This window comes from Macaca thibetana, chromosome 3, assembly GCF_024542745.1.
Source record: "Macaca thibetana thibetana isolate TM-01 chromosome 3, ASM2454274v1, whole genome shotgun sequence".
NCBI classification, from domain to species: Eukaryota; Metazoa; Chordata; class Mammalia; order Primates; family Cercopithecidae; genus Macaca; species Macaca thibetana.
Window position 1 is genome coordinate 157,881,403 of NC_065580.1, and position 14,339 is coordinate 157,895,741.

A 14,339-nucleotide genomic window follows, 5' to 3' on the forward strand; every position below is an offset into this window, starting at 1 on the left:
CTGTGGGCACATGGAGTCCCCCTTGGCCCTGAGGGCACAGAGAATGCCATGGTTCTGGGGCCTTGCAGCTGGAATAACCCAGAAAGAACAGAAACCCTAGGGCTCCTGGAGGAAGCAACTTTGCAGGGACTGCAACCCCAAAGAACCAGATTCCCTGCCTCAGCAGATAGCGGCATCACAAATCTCTGCATCTCACTGTGGGTGGGCGCAGCACAGAAGGCCAGACGTTGGCCAGCCCATTTTGCACCAGGCCAACCAGACTGGTATTAGACAAGGTTGAGTTGTGATCTCTCCAAGTCCTGCGGGTGTGTTCTGATCACAGTTTCTGCGAACTTCGTACCTGGCTCTCTGGACACTCATTGCCCTTGTCTGAATTCAGAAGTCTTTGTCCAGAGCCTGTCTCCTGCTGCGTCAATTTCAAAACTGGGTGGGAGGTTTCATAGAGCATGGCTCTAAGTTCTACACTCAAGTCGTACTGGAAAGGAAATTCAAGGTCATTTGGGCATGTCAGACTAAGGATTTTGGGAGTTGTTTTGCTAAGAGTAAGATACACCGAAAGTTGGAGAACTGGTCACAGAACTGTGCTTTAGACAGCAAAATGGTACTTGGAAGCCTGTCTTCTGGGAGTGTCAGTTCCTTTGACTGAGGCTGCTGAGGGCCAAGGCGCCATCCCAGGGCACACAGTGTCCACCTGCTGCATCAGGTTAGACTCCAGATGGCTGCACCTGCTCGGCCTGGCTGATAATCCCGATGGCAAACACTTTGTGCCAGCCCACGCACCCAAGAAAAACCCCTGTCTTCAGGCAGGCCTGGCAGTTTTGGCAGTCCAGGTTGGTTTTTTGACTCACCCCAGAAGAGGTTGGGCTTCTGTCTTTGGCCCCAGAATGCCTCCAACTTCAGAAGAAACTGGGCCACTGGGCCTGACAGGGGCCCCAGAATGCGCAGACGGCATGGCCTGTCCTGTCTGTTAGGCTCAAGCTCTGGGGACTGAGCCCGAGCTGGCCTGCAGTGGGGTCCGTGGGCCAGGCGGAGCATGGGCACCTCCAGGGCCTTGTGAGGGGCCATGGGCCACTGCTGGACTCTGAGCTCGCACACGTTGGTCTTGCCTTGCAAGTGTTCTGAACAGGGGTGTCTCCATTGGGTTTGATGTGGGGCTTTGATGTTTATAACAAGCAACCTACTTCTTGGGCCACCATGTGGCAGCCAGCCTGCTGAGCATTGCTGTGACGCCTCAGGAATCCAACGCGTGTTCTCAGACATCTGAGTGCTGGGTTTAAGCCACGTATTAATAACTTGGCCATCTGTTCAATCTCTTAATAGGAACTGGGAGATTGTTCATATATTTATGTCTATACATTGTGAAACCCATATGAAACATTACTGATACCAAAATAGCTCAAAGTGTACTTGTTCCAAAGGAAATACAGCCATTTACATCTGATTGCTCATAGCCATGGCGAGCTTTAAAGGATTAAAATGTGCAATTGTTATTGCAAGTTTGCAGAAAGAGTTGAACTTTTGAGATATGAAATCCTTATTCAGCAATCGTAGATGTTATTTATAACCCCGAAAGAATTTCTACTTTTTAATTCATGATCTGTTTAGATTTTTGACTGAACCTTCATTCTGTTTCTCTCCATGGAACTCTGTCCTTCATCAGCCAACGTACTCTTTCTTCTTTCCTGTTCTAGAAACCCCCAGCCTTCTTTCCACCTTGCTAGTCCTTGAAGTTGCTGTCCTGTCTTTTGACCTTCTGCTGCAGCACTTCTGGAAGAATGTTCTGTAAGGGTGGGTGAGGCAGGCCTAACTCACCAGAGGCCAGTACCTCCTAAATATCCAGTCACCTCTTCTCAGCTTAGCCCCATCATAGATAATTTTATTTTACTTTGTTTTTTGAGATGGAGTCTCACTCTGTCACCCATGCTGGAGTGCAGTGGTGCAATCTCGGCTCACTGCAACCTCTGCCTCCTGGGTTCAAGCGATTCTTCTGCCTCAGCCTTCCTGAGTAGCTGGGATTACAGGCATGTGCCACCACACCCAGCTAATTTTTGTATTTTATTTTTGAGACCAAGTTTCACTCTTGTTGCACAGGCTGGAGTGCAGTGGCGCGATCTTGGCTCACTGCAACCTGCACCTCCCGGGTTCAAGCGATTCTCCTGCCTCAGCCTTCCTGAGTAGCTGGGATTATAGGTATGCACCACCACACCTGGCTAATTTTGTATTTTTAGTAGATGGGGGTTTCTCCATGTTGGTCAGGCTGGTCTTGAACTCCCGACCTCAGATGATCCACCCGCCTCGGCCTCCCAAAGTGCTGGGATTACAGGCATGAGCCACCGTGCCTGGCCAAATTTTTGTATTTTAAGTAGAGATGGGGTTTCGCCATGTTGGCTAGGCTGGTCTCAAACTCCTGACCTCAAGTGATCCACCCACCTTGGCCTCACAAAGTGCTGGGATTACAGATGTGAGCCACCTAAAATTTTCTTTTAAAATAAAAAAATTAGCTGGGTGTAGTGGTGTGTGCCTGTAGTCCCAGCTACTTAGGAGGCTGAGGCAGGAGGATGGCTTGAGCCCAGGAGTTTGAAGCAGTGAGCTGTGACCACACTACTGTACTCCAGCCTGGGAGACAGAGCGAGACCCTGACTCTAAAAACAAAAAACACCCCCAGCCTTGGAAGACTTTGCCTTCCATGTACCTCCAAGCAAAGGTGAGGGCTCTCTGCAGTTGGGAGTCAGGGGCCCAAAACAAGACGCTGACACATGCGGAGAACATGAGAAAAGAAAGCAAGCCCGGGGGATTCCCACAGTTTAGAAGCAGAATTTTAGCCCCAGCACTTCATGATTCTCAGGAATTTATCAGCAAGTAGGAATTAGAACTGTCAGAACACACTGTGTCTAAGGAGGGCACCATCTTTGAAAAGAAGAAAGGTCATGTATTTGGATATGTGAGTAGTGAGTGCAGATCTCAGCCCCCAGGCCCTAGGGCCTATACATGTGCTTTACTTTCCTATAACTGGATGTTAGCTTCTCTTTTGGGCCCACGTTGCACCATGACAGGAATAGATTTCTGCCAATTCAGAAATGGCCCCTTTCCCTGGGTGTGTTCCCATGTCAGGGACAGACCCAGGGCTATAGCCTTGAGGAAGCCACAGTGGGAGGGCTCGTTTTCAACCTTTCATGCTGGCATCTATGGACACAGCCTTGTGGCCGTTCATGCCACTGTGGTGACCGATCCATATTCTCCAGGTGCTGACCTCAGGGACCTCTTAGGGCTATTTCTGCCACAGAGGGATGCATTCAGATGTGCTTGGCTTGCTGAGGTGTCCAGGGACAGTGAGGACCATTTCAGGCCTAGCTTCTTGACACCACAGGAAGGTATTACTTCTGCTTCCACTGCAGGGAGCCCATTCTGTTTCTTGTAATTCAGTTATAAGCATGTCTGGTGCAAATTCTGGGGTCAGACACTTCGCTGGGCACTGCCCTCTGATCATGGGATTCTATGATCTCACCCTCTGCCTAGTCCTGGCTTCCAAAGTGGGGTACACTCAGGGACCCCAACAACACACCTGTGCTCTTTGTCTCCCTGTTCTTTGTCCAGATGCCCTTTAATCCCATCTCTGGGGACAGGAAGAACTGGTTCAGACTGATCTTGTATTTCTCATCTTTCTGTGTAGACCAAGACCTCACATTTTGGGACTTTAAATGCCCAGAGTTTAACTCCTATTCTCTAGACTTTGGGGTGTCATCTGTTTACATGGCATGGGGTGGGGAATGCAAGGGGGAGGCATGGGGATCAGAGATTTATGAGGAAAACAGGCCTCAGTCACCACTGCAAACGCTGTGGGCAAAAAAACATTGAAAGAATATTTGCTTAAATTTTAGTCCTTGTTTTTAGGTGATAGAGAACTCATTAAACAGGAGCAAAAGATATAAAAAGTCAGAAGTTAAAAAAAAAATTGGTAGTTTTTTGCTGTTACTCTTTTTAAAAAACATTTTCAATATTGAGAGTGGATTACTTACATACTTAGGGGGAAAAGACTCTGATACAGTTTGGCTCTGTGTCCCCACGCAAATCTCATGTCAAATTGTAAACCCTAGGTTTAAAGGAGAGACCTGGTGGGGGGTGACTGAATCATGGGGGTAGACTTCCCCCTTGCTGTTCTCATGATAGTGAGTGAGTTCTCGTGAGATCCGGTTGTTTGAAAGTGTGTAGTACTTCCCCCTTCTCCCTCTCTCTCTTCTCTGCTCCAGCATGGTAGGACATGCTTTCTTCCCCTGTACCTTCTGCCATGATTGTAAGTTTCGTGAGGCCTCCCAGCCATGCTTCCTGTACAGCCTGTGGAACTATGAGTCAATTAAACTTCTTTTCTTCATAAATTAACCTGTCATAGGTAGTTCTTTATAGCAGTGTGAGAATGAACTAATATAGACTCCAAATGAATGAATTATGAAAAGGAGACCCACTGTGTTTCATTCTTAGATGTGTCTGCCTTGGATCTCAATTTAGAATGAGCAGTCAGGTATGCTCATCAAATCTTTTGTTAATCTTTATAACAAAGGTTAAAGATCTGAGTTAAAAATTTGGATCCTTCATTTTCCTCTGTCCACTCTTTGGCATGTGCTTACTTCCAATTGCTCAGGAGGCAGTGATGGACAATGAATGCAGTTTCTGTCCTTGTATTTTGTGGTCAGTGAGTGTCTTAGTTTATCTTCTGTTGCTGTAACTGAATATCTGAGATTGGATAATTTATAAAAGCAATTTATTTCTTACAGTTCTGGAGGCTGGGAAGTTCAAGGTCGAGGGGCTGCATCTGGTGAGAGCCTTCTTGCTGGTGGGGACTCTGCAGAGTGCCAAGGCAGCTCAGAATATCACATGAAAAGGGGGCTGAGAGTGCTTGCTCAGGTCTGTTCCTCGTTTTATACAGCCAGCTGTCCACTCCCATGATAAGCCACAAATCCATCAATCCATAAATGGATGAATCCATTGATGAGGGCAGAGCCCTCATGACCCAGTCACCTCTTAAAGGCCTAATACTGTTACACTGGGGATTAAGTTTCAACACGGGTTTTAGAGGGGACAAACATTCAAGCTATAGCAGTGAGGAGCCAGCCTGGTAGATGCCTGGGTCTGACACCCAGGTCCTAGCTTTGAATGAGCAAACTCGGGGCAGCCACCCTTATAGACTGTCCATCCTGACAAGGCTGATTTTTGTCCAGGCTATGACATGGTGGCAGAAAAGTACAGTTGCACGTTCCATATTTGAAAATTTGCCTATTTGCTAAAATTTATTTGTAACCTCCAAATCAATACTTTGGGACGATTTGTGGTCATTTGAGTAGACACACACAGAACAGTGAAAATTCTGAGGTCCCCAATATGCATGTTCCCACCTGAGGTTGAAGCAGGCCATACTCTGCCCAGTTGTTTCAGCCTCATACGTAGATGGCCTGTTGCGGGAGATGGGAGGGAAGCTCCAGCTCTGGGCCAGTTGGACAGGGTTGAATCCTAACTCCGGCACCTGTTAGTGGGGCAGCTTCTGTTGAGTCACTTAACTCTTCTGAACCTCATTTTTTTTCTCTTGTAACATAAAATAGAATCTATTTGGGTGAGTTGTCTTAGGATTTAATCTTGACTCTATGTGAGATAGGTATATTCTGAATATATGCAAATATTTCCCCATGGAGCAGAGGTTCAGTGTTCCTAATTCAGTGTTTGTGGTGACTTCTACATGGTCACTACTATGAATAGTGAGAATCTACACTACCTGGCTTGGAAGTCTCCAGCCACAGAGACTCCTGTTGGGTGGACATCTCTCAGGGTGACGGTTCTGTTCTCTGAGGCCTCTGGGAGGCTGGGAGTTGTGTGGACAGCAGGATGGTGACGTGTCGAGGAGGAAGAACCATTGTACTGCAGGGCAAGCCTGGATATGAAGGTGTGGAGAGATTTCTGCAGTCAGGGAAGGATACATCCCACATTCAGCACTTGCGGAGAGTGGGGAGGAAGATGCCGAGAGAGGGGGTGGGGGCTATACAGGATCCATGCTTCTGTGGTGTGGAGAGCAGTCCTTGGGGCTAACACGTCAACACATTGCAGGAGGGAAAGTCCAATCATATTTATAAGTTCCTCTTTCCTGGATTTAATATTGGGTTATTCTTTATTCTTTTTTTTTTTTTTTTTTTTTTTTTTTTTGAGACGGAGTCTCGCTGTGTCTCCCAGGCTGGAGTGCAGTGGCGCGATCTTGGCTCACTGCAAGCTCCGCCTCCCGGGTTCACGCCATTCTCCCGCTTCAGCCTCCCAAGTAGCTGAGACTACAGGCGCCCGCCACCACGCCCGGCTAGTTTTTTGTATTTTTAGTAGAGACGGGGTTTCACCGTGTTAGCCAGGATCGTCTCGATCTCCTGACCTCGTGATCCACCCGCCTCGGCCTCCCAAAGTGCTGGGATTACAGGCTTGAGCCACCGCGCCCGGCCTATTCTTTATTCTTTACTTTTTGTTTTTTATAGACAGGGTCTCACTGCCACCCAAGCTGGAGTGCAGAGGTGCAATCATGTCTCACTGCAGCCTCGACCTCCTGAGCTAGAGCAATCCTGCCTCAGCCTCCCAAGTAGCTGAGACTACAGGCACATATCACTACACTTGGTTAATTTTTAAAATTTTTTGTAGAGAAGGGGGTCTTCCTATGTTACTCAGGATGGTCTGGAAACCCTGGCCTCATGTGAGCCTCCTGCCTCTGTACTGGGATTACAGGAGTAAGGCACTGCACCGGGTCTGGGTTATTTTTCAGACATGGTTTTATTTTTCATTTTCAATGACCATTTTTCCCTGCCTTTGGTTGCTTTGGAGCTTAAAAGCACAGTTCTTGGGATGCTGCCACTGCATTTACGTCATAGCACACAACCACTATCCTAATCCTTTCATTACCAGTGAGACATTTATTTTTCGAAGTCTTCCATCTCAGCGGAGTGGGATATATCATAGAACTTCTGGGGTGTGTGACTCTCCCTTCTTCCCTTTCCTGTCAGGGCCAGTGCAGAACCTTTGGGCTGGAGTTCAGTCTCATCACTGATCTTTCTGCAGCTCTGCTGGCTAGAGCTGAGGAGGGCAGGCAGTGGTGCAAAACCTTGTCCCCTTTCTGGTGTTATGGACTGAATTATGTCCCCCACCACACCCACTGTGACTGTATTTGAAGGAAAGGCCTGTAAGGAGGTAACGAAGGTTACATGAGCTCATAAGGGTGGGACCCTCATCCAACAGGACTGATATCCTTAGAAGAAGATGGAGAGACACCAGACCTCTTTCTCTGCAGGCACACAGAGAAAACGCTATGTGAGGTCACAGGGAGAAGGTGCTGTCCACCCATGATGAGAGAGGCCTCACCATAAACCAGCCCTGTGGGCACCTCAATCCTGGAATTCTAGCCTCCAGAATTATGAGAAAATAATTTTCTGTTGTTTCAGCCACCCAGTGCTTGGAATTTCATTAGGTTAGCCCAAGCTGCCTGCTGCATTTAATAATGAAGAGTGAGATCAGGGCTCCTCCACTCTTGTGCCCTGGAGCAGGCTTCCCAGACCACCTCCTTAGCCTCCATGCAGCCGCTCCCACTTCCTAACAGGAATCAGATGTTCCTAGTTATGGGGCTTGAGTGGGCTCGATCCTGAGCAGTGAAAGCCAGTCTGCACATTGAATTCCTTGGGCCATGGTGATGAGTTCAGGAGTGAGCATATTGGTTCAACCAGAGGGAAGCCCAAGGCTTTTGTTCAATGGCCGAGGAAAGAGAAGTTCCCTCTCCTCGGATGTAAGTGAGGAAGCCTCTAGAGTCTAGAAGCTACTGACAGACCTCTCACTACCACAAGGGCTTGAGGACCAAGACAGCACAGTGAGACAGATCCAGTGGCACCCCAGAGCCACTGCTCTGAAGAATGTCATGAATATCTGGCCCAAGCTGCACAGGACTTTTCAGTTACTTGACAACATAACTCTTTCATTGCTTCCTGGGACCTGCCACTGAAAGCCTCCTAACTGGAACTCTTTCCTACCAACCGATGCTCCCACAGCAGGCACAGTGAGCGTACAGGAATAGAAAGCTGATTCCTGGTACTTTGCAGCTTGACTCCTTTTAGTGGCTTCCTGGTTTAGATGGAATAAAACCTGGGGGATCTACTTCTGGTACTGGTAGTATGAGAAAGTCAAGGGATTTCCTTTGGCAAAAAGTAAGTAAAAAATGGACAAAATGATTAAAGACAGTCATTTCAGGCCATTGGAAAATGATCAAAGACAAGGCGAAATTTGAGAAGAGTTTACTCATGAAACTGCTACAGCATTTGCTAAGAATGCTGATCTGTAAGCTTCCTGCCTGGAGGTATTCTGTGATTTTGGATATAATAAGAAATATATATTTAGTCTTCATCCCTGGGCTCCTGACACAGACCTCCTAAAACCTTTATGATTTCTTGAATAGTAAGCATGCTAGGAGCATCTTCTGTCCTAGCATTTCGTCTTTGACCCTAGTTCCTGACACAGAGCTCCTAAGTCCCTTCGATTTGCCTGGGTGATAGGAGCCTCTTTTGTTCTAATGAGGTGACTCTTGGTGGGCTCCTGGATAGCTTTAGGATTGGGAGTGGTCACCAGAAAGACCGAGCCATGATGAGAAGCTTTGAACTTTTAGCTTCAATCCCCATCCTTTGGGGAGGAGAGAGGGGTTGCAGATTGAGTTAATTGTTCATGCCTGTGTGATGAAGCTTCTATAAAAATACTAAAAAGATGGTATTTGGAGAGCTTCTTAGTTGGTGAACACATGGAGGTGCTGGGAGGGTGGTGCACCCATAGAGGGCACGGGTGCTCTGCACTGTTCCCCCACACTTTGCCTTTGGCATCTCTTCCATCTGGCTGTTCCTGACTTGTACCTTTCATAATAAACTGGTAAACAAAGGCAAATGTTTCCTTTTTGTGAGCTTTGTGAACTGTTTTAGCAAATTAAGCCAAGGAAAGTGTTGTGGGAACCCCCGATTGATAGCTGGTTGGTCAGAAGTTTGGGCAGTTCAGACTTGTGACTGACATCTGAAATGGGGACAGTCTTGTGGGACGGAGCCCTAAAAGGGTCTATACTAACTCCAGGCTTCCCAAAATTCATGTCTTTCTCACAGGAAAAATGCGTTCATTCCATCCCAGTAACCCCAAAAGTCTTAAATAATTCCAGCCTTAATTCAAAAGTCCGAAGTCCAAAGTCTCATCTAAATATCCTCTAAAGCAGATGTGGGTGAGACTCAAACTGTGATTCATCCTGAGGCACATGTGAGCCTATGAAATTCAACAAGTTATGTGTTCCCAAATACAATGGCAGGGCAGGCATAGGACAGACATTCCCACTCCAAAAGGGAGAAACAGGAAGAAAGGGATAACAAAGTCCTAAGTAAGTCCAAAACCTAACAAGGCAAACAACAAGTAGAAAATAGAATTTGTGGCCAGGCGCGGTGGCTCACACCTGTAATCTCAGCACTTTGGGAGGCCGAGGCGGGTGGATCACAAGGTCAACAGTTCAAGACCAGCCTGGCCTACATGGTGAAATCCTGTCTCTACTGAAAATACAAAAATTAGCCAGGCATGGTGGTGGGCGCCTGTAATCCCAGATACACGGGAGGCTGAGGCAGAAAATTGTTTGAACCTGGGAAGTGGAGGTTGCAGTGAGCCAAGATTGTGCCACTGCGCTCCAGCCTGGGCAACAGAGCAAAACACTGTCTCAAAAAAAAAAAAAAAAATTCATGAAACAGAAATATGAATAGCTCTATACATTAAAAAAAATTGAATTCATATTTAAAAACTTTCCTGCAAAGAAAAGTTCAGGTTCAGATGGCTTTATTGGTGACTCCTGTCAAGCATAGCAAACATGTAAGGAACAACCAGTACTAATTTCACCCAGAGTCTCTCAGAAAACAGGGAAAAGGAAAAATTCCCAACTCATTTTTTGTTAGTATTATCTTGAAAACAAAGTCAGACAAAGGCATCACAATAAAAGAAAACTACAACTCATTGTCCCTCTTGAACATTGCTATAGTCTGAATGTTCTTGTTTCTCCAAAGTTTGTGTTGAAATCTAATCCCCAATGTGTTGGTATGAAGAGATGGGGCCTTTGGGAGGTGACTAAGTCTTGAGATTAATGTCTCATCAAACAGGGTTGAGGGAGTCTTTTGCCCTTCTGCCATATGAGAATACATAGAAGACGCCATCTGTGAGGAATGGCTCCTCTCCAAACATGGAATCGGCTGGTGCCTTAGTCTTGAACTTTCCAGCCTCCAGAACTGTAAGCAATAAATTTCTGTTGTTTACAAATTCCCTAGTCTAAGGTATTTTGTTATAGCAGCTGAACAGACTAAGACAAATATGATAAAAAATTCTTAACAAAATATTAGCAACTTCAATCTAACAACATATGAAAAGTATAATATACAGTCACCAAGTGGTGTATATCCCAGAAATAAAATTAATGCAATACACCATATTAATAAAATAAAGGAGAAAAAACATGCAATCATCTTAATAGAGGCAGAGAATATATTTGATAAAATTCAACGTCTATTTATGACAAAAACCCTCAGCAAACAACCAATAGAAGATAAGTCCCTCAGAGGATTTGTAGATGATAAAAAGCATCTACAAAAAAGCTATGGCTAATACAAAACTTAAAGCTGAAAGGCTGAATGCTTTCCCCCTAAGATGAGTAACAAGACAAAGATGTCCACTGTTGCCACATCTGTGCAATATTGTACTAGATATCCTAGCCAGTGCAATAAGGAAAGAGAAATAAAGTACTTACACATTGGAAAGAAAGAAGTAAAATTATCTTATTAGTGGATAACATGATTATCTATGTAGAAATTCCTAATGTATCTACCAAACAGCTACCAGGACTAATGAGTGAATTTAGCCAGGTTATAGGATACAAGCTCAATATACACAAATTAATTGTATTTCTATGTATTGATAGTAAACACTCTTAAAATACAATAAAATCCATTTGCAGTAGCATTCAAACAAAAAATATTGAGGAATACATTTAACAAAAAGAAGTTCAAGATCTATGTTCTGAAATCTAAAACATGTTGATAAAAGAAATTTTAAAAGATCTAAATAAAATGGGGGATATATCATATTTATGAACTGGAATACTCAGTGTTATTAAGATGGCAGTCATCCTCAAATTTGTATGTAGATTCAGTATAATCCCAATACAAATCTCAGCAAGAATTCTTTAGAAATTATAAGTTGGTTCTAAAATTTATACGGAGAAGCAAAGAATAGCTAAAACAATTGCAAAAGAGAAAAACAAAGTCAGAGGATTTAAATTATCTGATTTTAAGGTTTACTCTAAACCTATTGTAAATAAGAAAGCATGGGATTGTCATAAGGGTAAACGTATAGATGAAAGGAACAGAATAGAACATCCAAAACTAGATCCATATATGGTCAATTGACTTTTGAAAAGGTGCCAAGGTAATTCAACAGGAAAAAGAATAATCTTTTCAATAAATGGTGCTGGAATAATAAAATATTCACATGGCAAAAATAAGCCTTTACCCATATCTCACACTATGCACAAGAATAAATTCAAAGTGGATTATGAAACTAAACAAATTGCCGGACACAGTGGCTCATGCCTGTAATCCCAGCACTTTGAGAGGCCGAGGCGGGTGGGTCACCTGAGGCCAGGAGTTCGAAACCAGCCTGGCCAACATGGTGAAACCCCCTCTCAATCAAAAATACAAAAATTATTTTTTTTTGTGGTGGTGCTCACCTGTAGTCCCTGCTACTCGGGGGCTGAGGCAGGAGAATCACTTGAACCCTGGAGGTGGAGGTTGCAGTGAGCTGTGATCACGCCACTGCATTCCAGCCTGGGTGACAGAGCAAGACTCCATCTCTAAATAAATAAATGAACTAAACAAATTATGCACAAGAGATACATCATAAACCTTTATGAAGAAAACATAGGATGAAAGCTATGATTTGGGGGATAAGATGAGTTTTTTTTTTTGATGTAAAAAGCATGTAGCCATAAAAAAGAACAAAATAATGTCCATTGCAGCAACATGGATGCAGGTAGAGGCCACTATCCTAAGTGAGTTCATGCGAAAAACAGAAAAACGGATACTGTATGTTCTCACGTATTAGTGGGAGCCAAATATTGGGTGCACACAGATGCAAAGATGGGAAAAATAAACACTGGGAATTCCAAAAGAGGAGGGGAGGGGGGGATATTTTGAAAAACTGCCTGTTGGATACTGTGTTCACTGCTTGGGCACTGGTATCATTAGAAGACCAAACCTCAGCAGCATGCAATGTATCTGTGTAACAAACCTGCAAATGTATCTCCTGGATCTAAAGTAAAAATAAAAAATAATGTAAAATAATGCAACAAAAAAACCACTGTAATCACCTTACAATAAAAAGTTAAGCTTTTTATAATTCAGTAAGAAAAATAACCCAGTAGAGTTGGAGAAATGATTTGAAGAGGCCCTTCACAAAACAAGATATGGGAATGTCCAGTAAACACATGAAAAAAAAATGTTCAACATCATTGGTCTTTAGAAAATGCAAATTACGACCACAAATGAGAAACTACTACAGACCTAGTAGAATAGCAACAATTAAAATGAATTAAAATATCAAGTTGTGACAAGAATTTGGGACGACTGGGACCCTCAAACATTGCTGCTAGGAATGCAAAATTGTCAGAAAAAAACAGTTTTGTAGTTTCTTACATAGTTAAACTTATCGTATGACCCAGCAGTTCCACTTCTAGGTATCTATCCAAGAGAAATAAAAACATATATTCATAAAAAGACTTGTACATAAATGCATGTAGTAGCATTCCAAAAAGCAGAAACAATCCAAATGTCCATTAACTGGTGCATGAACAAACAAAGTGTCGCATGTCCATATGATGGAATACTACTCAGCAATAGAAGGGGAAAAAATGCTGATACACACAACAACATGGATGAATCTAAACAGTTATTTTGCTGAGTAAAAGAGCCAGGCATAAAAACTACATGCTGTGTGAATTTATTTTATTAAATTCTAGAAAAGGCTGAATTAGAGAGGCAGAAAGCAGACCTTTGTTTGCCTGGGGTCAGGTAGGGATCTGGACTGAATGCAAAAGAGCATGAAGGAAACTTTGAGGGTAGTTCAAACGTTCTAAAACTTGATTGTGTTGGTGGTTGCATGACAGCATACAGTTATCAAAACTCATTGAACTGTACACTTAAAGTGGGTAAACTTTTTTTAGCAAGTAGACTATACCTCAACAAAGCTGTTAAAACATAAATCTAACCTGGCCTACAGGGATCTATGTAACAGATCCTGTGTACTGCTTTCACCATCTTACCCCACTTCTTTCACACACCATGATCTGGCCATGCTGGTCTTCTGGTCGCTCTAACTCAGCAGCAGGCTCTTTACATTTCAGGGCCTTTGCCTAAGCTATTTCCCTTGCCTCAAAGCTTCTCTCACTCTACTGTTCACTAGCTCCCTACTGCCCTCCTTTCCTTCTCCCTCCTTCAGCTCTCAAGTGTTACTTCCTCAGAGATAACTTTTCTGATCCCCCTTTTATAGTGTTTCCTGGCTTCTTAAACTTTCCTTCACAGTTCGTATTGCCGTTTGTAATTAAATATTGACTTGTGCTTATGAATTCAGCAACAACTTATTAAACCCTTATTTTATGCCTTACACTGAGCAGAGGGCTGCAGATACAATTGTATGCAAAATAGATATGGCCTCCTGCTCCTCCTGGAGCCTGCAGTGGAATTATTTGTTCGGTGACTGTCCTCCCCTCCTTAGCCCGCTACTATACTGCAAGTGCCTTAAGAACAGGGACTACTCTTGTCTTGGCTGCTGGCACCAGGTGATTGGCATTTCTTGGTAACTAGTATTTATTGAATAAATGTATGAAAAAGTGAATGAGAGTTACACAGAGGCTGCACAGAGTCAGAGTCTTGAGGGTGAGGATTCTTCTTTGTTAGCTACCAGTGGCCACAGTCTGGGAATATGGGCCATTCCACAAGTGTGTTGGCAGATTTCAGTTTCTAGGAAGTGGGTAGTACATTAACCAAGTAGACCGACTGCTATAACAAAGTATCCTCAAATTTCAGGGCCTTGACACAATCCCCGTTATTCCTTGCTCATGTTCTGTTTCTGTGTGAGTTGGGGTGGGAGAGAAAAAGGGACACTCTGCTCCACACGGTCACTCAGGGACTAGGCTTTTTCATGTTTTAGCTCTTCCCTCCCCCGGATCTTCTGAGTTTTTTCTCTGCAGATGGGGAAGGAGCAAACAGAAGATTGTGCAGGAGGTT

The 14,339-nt window shown here is 44.2% G+C and overlaps 1 protein-coding gene across 2 annotated transcripts in view; it reads right to left on the minus strand.

The window, feature by feature from the left end:
* Window positions 1-14,339, minus strand: part of GET1 (guided entry of tail-anchored proteins factor 1) — a 655,129-nt gene that overhangs the window by 264,263 nt on the left and 376,527 nt on the right. The window lies entirely within an intron of this gene.